This window comes from Limulus polyphemus, unplaced genomic scaffold, assembly GCF_000517525.1.
Source record: "Limulus polyphemus unplaced genomic scaffold, Limulus_polyphemus-2.1.2 Scaffold7181, whole genome shotgun sequence".
In the NCBI taxonomy this organism is placed as follows: Eukaryota; Metazoa; Arthropoda; class Merostomata; order Xiphosura; family Limulidae; genus Limulus; species Limulus polyphemus.
Window position 1 is genome coordinate 31589 of NW_013672791.1, and position 8981 is coordinate 40569.

Here is an 8981-nt window from a genome sequence, read left to right on the forward strand (position 1 = left end):
AAAAAGGATAATTTAACTTTATTTCAATTTTTTTTTTTTTTTTTTTTTTTTTTTTTTTTTTTGGGGTTAGTCAAATTTTAAAAAAATCTTGTACAGGGTTGGGGTACAAAAAATAAAAAAATATATGGTTTACTGACAAAAAAAACGTTTGAACCTTATTTAGGAGGTTTTGGAGGTTACACAAATGAAAATTAAGACTTTGGAGAGGAAAAGTATATTTAATCTTAATGTGGAAATCACTTTGCATTCGGAATAGTAAAAAAAAATATATATATATATATATTCACAAACAAATCTTTAGTAAAAATACTTCATTAAAAATCTGATTTTTGTGTATAAAAGATTTGTAATATTTACTAAAAGTCTGCCAAATTTTGTGAAGAAACACATACTTTATTAAAAGTTATAGTATGGATATTTTAACCAGTACAAATTGACCGACCTCGTAACAAGAGAATTGACTGATACTGCCTCTTCAGTTCATTGTGCTTTAATGCTTTAAACATTAATGTTTGTTGTAAAGAACAAAGCTACACAATGGGCTATGTGTTCTGCCCACCATGGGTATCAAACCCAATTTTAGCATAAGCCCACCGACTTACTGCTGAGCCACCAGGAGGGCTAAACAATGTTTGTTGTCAGATCAAACAATTTCATGAAACTTCAACATTTTTCTTCCAAAAAAAAAACTTTACTGTACTTTGGAAACCCATGACATTTCCAAACAGGTGATTTAGTCTTTCCCAGGGGGTATACAAGATCTTTATTTTTATACATGATTACTCAAGCAGGTGAATCTTATTGATACAAAATGTGTGCTATTTGCAGATTCACTGTGACAAACGGTATGATAGCATGGGAAATGTTGACTCGGATAATCCAGTGCCCTTGATTAAATATTCGCAGAATGTAATGACTGGATTATTCAGGTTAAGGAAGTGTATTGCATTAAAAATTTGATACGAATCATATCGACATTGGCAAGTAGATGTTTAATAAATTGTGTGAAATTGTATAGTGCCAAGCTAATTGGTATTGATCACTGTTAAACAGCTTGTCCTTGAGATAATCCATGTTAGTGTGGAACAGTACTGTCATACAGTGGTCAGAAGTTATGCTACAGGTTTACCAGTTTTATTACTGTTTGTAAAGAGCGTGCTTCATTGTTCTGTAACAAAAAGTTGAAAATATTCATCTCACACAATCATAAATAATGAATATTATTCTATCACTGGCTCATTTTTTAATTCACTGAATATATATGAGTGAATTGTTAACCTTGAGTCAGTGTGAAGATTGTGGCCATGTGTTAATTTTAAGATGGCAGAAAACACATGTTAAGAAAATCTGAGTGCTAAATCTACCTGGAAAGTTAAATAACCAGTCGTACACAATAAGAAATAACAAGTCGTGTATATAAACAAAATGTGAAACAAACATAATTTATGTCCCATTTGTTATTGTTTTCTGCATTATATCAACACCATATAAACTGTTTGAATGACACTTATTGTTGTGTGTATTGAAGTATAACCACATAATTTAACTGAATTAAATGGCTTAAAACTTTATTATAGAATAACAGTTACTTAATTAAAAACATATTTATGTCATAGTATAAATTAAGACAATTTTTATACCATTTTCTCTGTTATTAGTGCCCTTTGTGCATGGAGCCTTTGGAGATGGATGATGTAAATTTTTTCCCATGCACTTGTGGATATCAGGTGAGAATATGCTGTTATATTTACTTGAAAAATGTGGGTAAACAATAGTAACCAAACTGAAAAATTTATTTAACATTCCAAGTGCAAATTTTACGTGATATAACATTGAAACATTCAATGTTTTAGTACAAATTCTCTCCTCACTATAATACCATTTATGTTTCTTCTTAACTCATTCTCTATATACCAAACTTCTTTACTTTTCACCAAAGAGTGTTGTGTACAAAGTTGACAAATGCACAAATAGTCACAGATTGTAACTATGCATATGGCTTTTCTGTGTGTATTGTGTTCTTAATGCTTAATACATTTTTCATGTTGATTATACTAATATAGCTAGCTATATTTCTAGATTTGTCGTTTTTGCTGGCACAGAATCCGAACAGATGAGAATGGGTTATGTCCTGCTTGTCGAAAGGTAAGATGCTGACAATGTGTGAAGAACAGTTGTGAATTCTGTTACCCACATTATTTCAGATAGTTGCTTTCTAGTTAATATTTATAAAACCTTTGTTTTCATTCTCATATCTTTTATTTTTCCTAAAAAATAGACCAATAAAGGTTTAAAAACCTATAAATCTGAAGATAAACCTATTTTAACCAAAAATATTGCCATAAAACTTTGATAATTGTTAGATATACATGAATGTTTCAATTTCAGTTTAATGCGAGTGTTATTATTTAGATAATTTATATAGTGTTAGTGTTAAATTTAGTTATTTTTAGAAGCAATAGTTTATTGCAAGTTTGTTTCTGTAACTGTTTACAAACCATATGATGTGTAGTTTACTAGTTATAGATTGGTGATTGTTAAGTCTTGTTAGGGGGCCATTTGGCCTGGGCCTCAAGCTGAAAGGGGCCCTCAAGTTTTGAAACTTATTTTTTTGGCAAGTTTCGTGACTTGTTATGTGCCTCCCGATCAGAACAAAATGTGACACATACTCTCAGCTTAGAGCTGTAAATTATATATACAAATCAAATATCCAAATTCTTTCACTTTTGTTTGGGTTAATGATTGTCTTATTTTGTTTTCATGTGTCATCGTTTTTATTTTTATTATAGCCAGAGGCCTTAAAAGATTGAAGTGGCCTGGGTCTGTTTGAACCTCTGAGAGGGCTTGGTGAATGTTATATTATTGCATTGTGTTACTAGAACCTTCTAAGCTTTTACTTTTAATTGAATATTATTGCATCATAATATCTTGTAGTTTGTGGAATGTTCTAGGCCTCGGTCAGGCTATAAATACATGTCTAAAAATGTAGCTTAATATATAGATAGATCTAGACTGTGCAATTTTGAGTTTTAGCCATAAAGAGCATATAGTGGCAACTTGTAAAGAGAAGTTATCACAGATTGTATTGTACTAACAGAGTAGAGAATAATAATTTGTCTTGTCAAATTGTGTACTAAAATAACTTAATGAGCCTGTGTGGAATTTGAAAAAGAGACATTTATTTAAAAGCTCTGGATACAACTGTGATAACCAACAGTGTAATGAACATTTGTATATATGTTTGACTTGTTTTAATATATTATTTTAAAACAAGTGGACTGTGTACTGTTTATTGTTGAAATTTATTGCCAACAAGTCTCAGACACCTACTGTAAGGAATCTGGGCCATGCATATAAAACCTGTTATCATGATATTACAGTGATTGTCTAATACAGATGTGTAGAAATATAAGGATTTTGCAGCATTTTCTTCACCTTCTTTCAGTTGTATAATTGTATTGGTGTACCATAGAACCCCTACTGTGAGGGAAAAGTAGTAAATCACAGTGAGAGCCCATTTAAATGTTACCAGTTAAACGTAAGGCAGTCGTGCATACCTCCAGCTTGCTTTCCCCATTGACAGAACTTGTGACAGTTGTATAATTGTATTGGTGTACCATAGAACCCCTACTGTGAGGGAAAAGTAGTAAATCACAGTGAGAGCCCATTTAAATGTTACCAATAGGGCTTATGTTAAACATAAGACAGTCGTGTATACCTCCAGCTTGCTTTCCCCATTGACAGAACTTGTGAAATTTTAAATGTATTATTTTTATATAATATTTGATCATTATTATAAAAATGAAGTGATTTGCTGAAAATAATCAAAATTGAGCTCTAGGTATAGAAGCCATTAGTTACGTCAGTGTGGGGTGGGTTCTAGGTCAGTCTGTAGTGTTATGTTTCAGGCTTCAGATTGTCTTCTGCCGTTACAAATCATTTAATGAAAGTTAAACGTTCCCATAGTTTACACCAGTAGACTGCACTTGTTACCTAACTTTGTAAACAAGTTAAAATTAAATAGTTATATATTATTTGTCTCGTTGTTACAGTGTATTATTTGAAAGTTAATATGATTTTTTAGAAAAATAATATCTCATTTTATTAATTCTATTTCTGTGACCTTCTGAAATTACTTTAAGTGGTGAGGGACAACATCAGTGCTTTCCAAAGTGGGTGTTGGAACACCTTGGGGGGTGCCAGGTTGTGCCTCGAGGGGTGTTGCCATGTTTTTGGAAATTGCACAAAATGTTTCATTAAGTGTTTGTTTTTATTTATAGCTGTTATAAAATTCAGTAATATAAAGTATTTTTAAACTTGCTCACCGATGTGGCATGCAAAAAATTATCTAATGTTTTGTATTTCATATCGGGCACACGACATGAAAAAGGTTTGCCAACACAATCTTGTGTAGTGGCAGGTAAAGTGGGGAGCCCTGATGCTACAGTTTATACTCGTCTCTGTGTTGTCAAATTATTTTTGGTGCGTACGTATTGTGTTGCCATCAAAAAAAGTTTAGAAAGTGCTGGACTACATATTTACTTTTTATATATAAATTACTTCACTATACATTGTTTTTGTACTCAAGTGTTCTGAAAATTATGCAATATATATGTTACTGTAGATGTACTTTTTAGTCAAATATTGTAGTCATTGTAATTTCATTGTAGTGACTTTGAATGTAATATATCTGCTATAGATACCAGCAGCTTAGTTTATAGTGTTGATAAACCTTTATTACTACTGGAGATATTTGTTCAGAGTAATAGCTATTTATCTTTTTGTAGCAATACCCTGAAGACCCCGCAGATTTTAAACCTCTAACACATGAAGAGTAAGTTTAAAACTTATTTGTTTTTCTGTAAAACTACAAATGATGTTAAAAAGTAATTATGCAGCAACCTCATTGCATGTAATGGTCTTAATTCTTAGGATCACTGAACTTTAACCCTCCTGGTGGCTCACTGGTAACTCGGTGAGCTTATAATGTAAAACCAGGTTTTGATACCCATGGTGGGCAGAGTACAGATAGCCCATTATGTTGTTTTGTTTTAACAACATACAGTAATCTTTAGCCCTCCTGGTGGTTCAGCAGTAAGTCGGTGGGCTTATGCTAAAAATTGGGTTTGATACCCATGGTGGGCAGAACACACAGCCCATTGTGTAGCTTTGTTCTTTGTAATAAAAATTTGTATGAAATGTTTTTTAAGCCTAAAATCATGAGTCAATCATATGAAAATTGCCATGCTTTAATGGCAACTTTGAACAAGAAAAAATATGCTAGACCAATTTATCACATAAAAATATATAAGTTTAGGGTCAGTCTCTTGCTTTCAAAAACACATTTAAACTCCCAAATATTTCAGTGTTGACAAAAAAAAATTCTTCCTAGGCAAGACTATTGTTGCTATTTTATTTTGACTTCGGTTTGTGCTGTAAGAATTATTTTCAACATGTTCAAGGACACTCGGCACTTTTAGTTTCAAGAATAATAAATGTTCATTAGCTTTTCTCATGACTTATTGGTTTAGGTCTGATCAATCATATTTAAGTTTATTGATTGCTGAAAATGTAACACAATGAAAGTGATAACAATGAGAAGAACTAAGTATCTTATTGTTACTATTCCTTCTTTATAGTTGTCTTGTTTTGACTGAGTTCTAATGTTTTTGGATAACCTCTTTTTAATCTCTCTAACATCAAGAGGAACTCCATTGTGAGTGCATCACTAGACCTGGGCAATTAGTGATAATTTCTAATAAATTAATTATCAGTCACAATAATTGATTAACAAAGTGTTCTTAACCATTGTATGTACAAGCAAAAAATAAAAAATTAGCTGCAGGTGCTACTAGCCAGTTGTCTTCCATCTAAACAACAGTGACAGTAAATTAGTGACAGTAGTTTGGTGCCAGTGGAAAGTGAACGTGAGACACATTATTAAAGCTGAACAAATTTGAAGTAACAAAATAAAAACTTAAGGCTAAAATTAAGCAGAGCACAGGAAGCCAATTATGTAGCTTTGTGCTTAACAACAAAAAGCAATGTTGAGATAGTTGGAAAAATCAAAAACATAGTAATAATCATAAAACCCTAATTTTGGTTAGTCGATTATTTTCATAACAATTGACTTAATTGGAATTTTGATTAATCAATTGTTGGAATAATCAAACACAAAAATATTTGGAAACAGTGCCCACGTTTTTCTGTGTGATTGGACTGTTCAAATGAGCCCTAAAAAACTGTCATCTTCACACATTAGATGTGTCATGGAAAGCATGCAAGGGAGAATGGTATACTTTGGATGAGACATCGTATGACTGAGCCTTTTACATGGAAACAGTTGCAGTGCTATTGTCAAGATGCACAGTCATCAAATATAGTATGAGTGGTCATGGTGACATGGAACATAATGATGTAGTGAGGCTTAAACATAATTTTAATATAATGTATTTAACCCTCTGTAGTATTTTATAAACAAACAAAAAAGCTATAGTAAAAAACAGTATGATAGCATAGAATATTTAGAACTTTTTGTCTTCGAAGTAGTTTCCAGAAATTTTGAATCTTTTACTTATAGACAACAAACTTTAAAGTCATGAGGCTTAGTAATATGAAAACTTTTATCTGATGTTGGTTAGCAGATCAAACATTGAGCATGTTTCAGTTTGAAGATTAGAGATGTAACGAATGCACCAAGTGATGAATATGATATGCATTGTGAGTATGAATACAGTTGTGAGGTGTAAATAAAACAATTTTCTAAGTAAAATAAATACCATTGAATCATATTACACTTAATATAGTAGGTAACTTTCCAGTTATTTAGTTTATGCTGATGTAACACTGCCATTTTCTATTTGTAGCCATAATTACCATGATGCATGTGAGACAACTGAGTGTCCCTCGTAGCTATATTTACCATGATGCATGTGAGACAACTCAGTGTTCCTCGTAGCTATATTTACCATGAATTATGTGAGACAACTCGGTGTTCCTCGTGGCTATATTTACCATGATGCATGTGAGACAACTCAGTGTTCCTCGTAGCTATATTTACCATGAATTATGTGACACAACTAAGACATATACCTGTCCTTGTTCTCTTGTTTCAATAATAGTGACTCCAGCAAAACTGTAAACTTTAAATAATTTAAGAGTAATGGGGCCCTGTGTTCTCGTCATTTGTTTAATACTTGTAAGAGAGATAGAACTATCACTTTCTGTAATTGTGGCTTGCATGTTGACTCTGATATAACACCATATTTAAAAAGATAATGGTCCTTTCTTTCCCTGGTTTTCAATTTTTAAATCTGCTGGTTGAGTTTCAAATGTTTCTTAGGAAACTTTGAAAACTCTTTCTTTGCTTTGTATTTCCTGAAACAAATTCAAACTGATCAAAGTTATTCCCTGTGTACACATTATAACATTTCAAACCCATTCATCCAGCCAGCACCTGCAGTAACAATCTCATCTGATGCTTATGTCATTATGACCTCATGTCTATATTAATATCATGGGAACTTGATTAACAGGTCCTTGAAAATAATACATTTATGCTGATCACTAATTCTACTGGCTTAGACAAACGCATGGATACGTGACCATATGTAATGTTGTAATAATAACTTCATACATAAACCAGTAAGTCCAGCGTTTGACATAGAAAACTATATTAACATAAAGAACATAATTGAATCACTAAACAAAGAAATTTAAAGAATATACCAAATATATTGAAATTAAGAAACTGTACATATATTTAGAAGTATTTTATTTATGTGGAAAACTTCAGGTGAAAACATTCATGGTGTTTTGTTTTTACTAAAAAATGTGTATAACTTGTTAGTTATTAATCATAACTTTTATTTTGTAGTCATTTCGGTATTGAGGTGTACTGCTTTTGCCAAGTTAAAAATTCAAGCCAATATGTCTTCAAGTGAGGATCAAAATCCTGAGGTACGGACTTTCTTCTTCTTCTTCTTCATAAGGTAGATGTATTTATTAAATGTAGGCATCTTTTATTAATCTTTGTTTTTTGGTGGTCGTAGCTATGTTTACCATGATATATGTGAGACAACTCAGTGTCCCTCGTGGCTATATTTACCATGATGCATGTGAGACAACTCAGTGTTCCTCATAGCTATATTTACCATGATGCATGCGAGACAACTCAGTGTTCCTCGTAGCTATATTTACCATGAATTATGTGAGACAACTCAGTGTCCCTCGTGGCTATATTTACCATGATGCATGTGAGACAACTCAGTGTTACTCATGGCTGTGTTTACCATGATGTATGTGAGACAACTTAGTGTTCCTCGTAGCTATATTTACCATGATGCATGTGAGACAACTGAGTGTCCCTGTGAGACAACTCAGTGTTCCTCGTAGCTATATTTACCATGATGCATGTGAGACAACTCAGTGTCCCTACATCATGGTAAATACAGCTATGAGAAACACTGAGTTGTCTCACATGCATCATGGTAAATATAGCTACGAGGAACACTGAGTTGTCTCACATACATCATGGTAAATATAGCCACGAGGAACACTGAGTTGTCTCACATGCATCATGGTAAATATAGCACGAGGAACACTGAGTTGTCTCACATGCATCATGGTAAATATAGCTACGAGGAACACTGAGTTGTCTCACATGCATCATGGTAAATATAGCCACGAGGGACACTGAGTTGTCTCACGTGCATCATGGTAAATATAGCCACGAGGGACACTGAGTTGTCTCACGTGCATCATGGTAAATATAGCTACGAGGGACACTGAGTTGTCTCACGTGCATTATGGTAAATATAGCTACAAGGGACACTGAGTTGTCTCACATGCATCATAGTAAATATAGCTACGAGGAACACTGAGTTGTCTCACGTACATCATGGTAAATATAGCTACGAGGGACACTAAGTTGTCTCACATACATCATGGTAAATATAGCTACGAGGGACACTAAGTTGTCT

General features: G+C 32.9%; 2 long non-coding RNA genes across 2 annotated transcripts in view; both read left to right on the plus strand.

The window, feature by feature from the left end:
* Nucleotides 1–7985, plus strand: part of LOC106474409 — a 14851-nt gene extending 6866 nt beyond the window's left edge. Inside the window, exon 3 of the long non-coding RNA XR_001291745.2 lies at nucleotides 7877–7985. This is a non-coding gene — a long non-coding RNA (uncharacterized LOC106474409). The remainder of the gene's footprint in view (nucleotides 1–7876) is intronic.
* LOC106474408 lies at nucleotides 1653–4846 on the plus strand. Its single transcript, XR_001291744.2, has 3 exons — nucleotides 1653–1727; nucleotides 2080–2145; nucleotides 4788–4846. It is a non-coding gene; the product is annotated as an uncharacterized LOC106474408 (long non-coding RNA).
* Nucleotides 7986–8981: the final 996 nt, after the last annotated feature.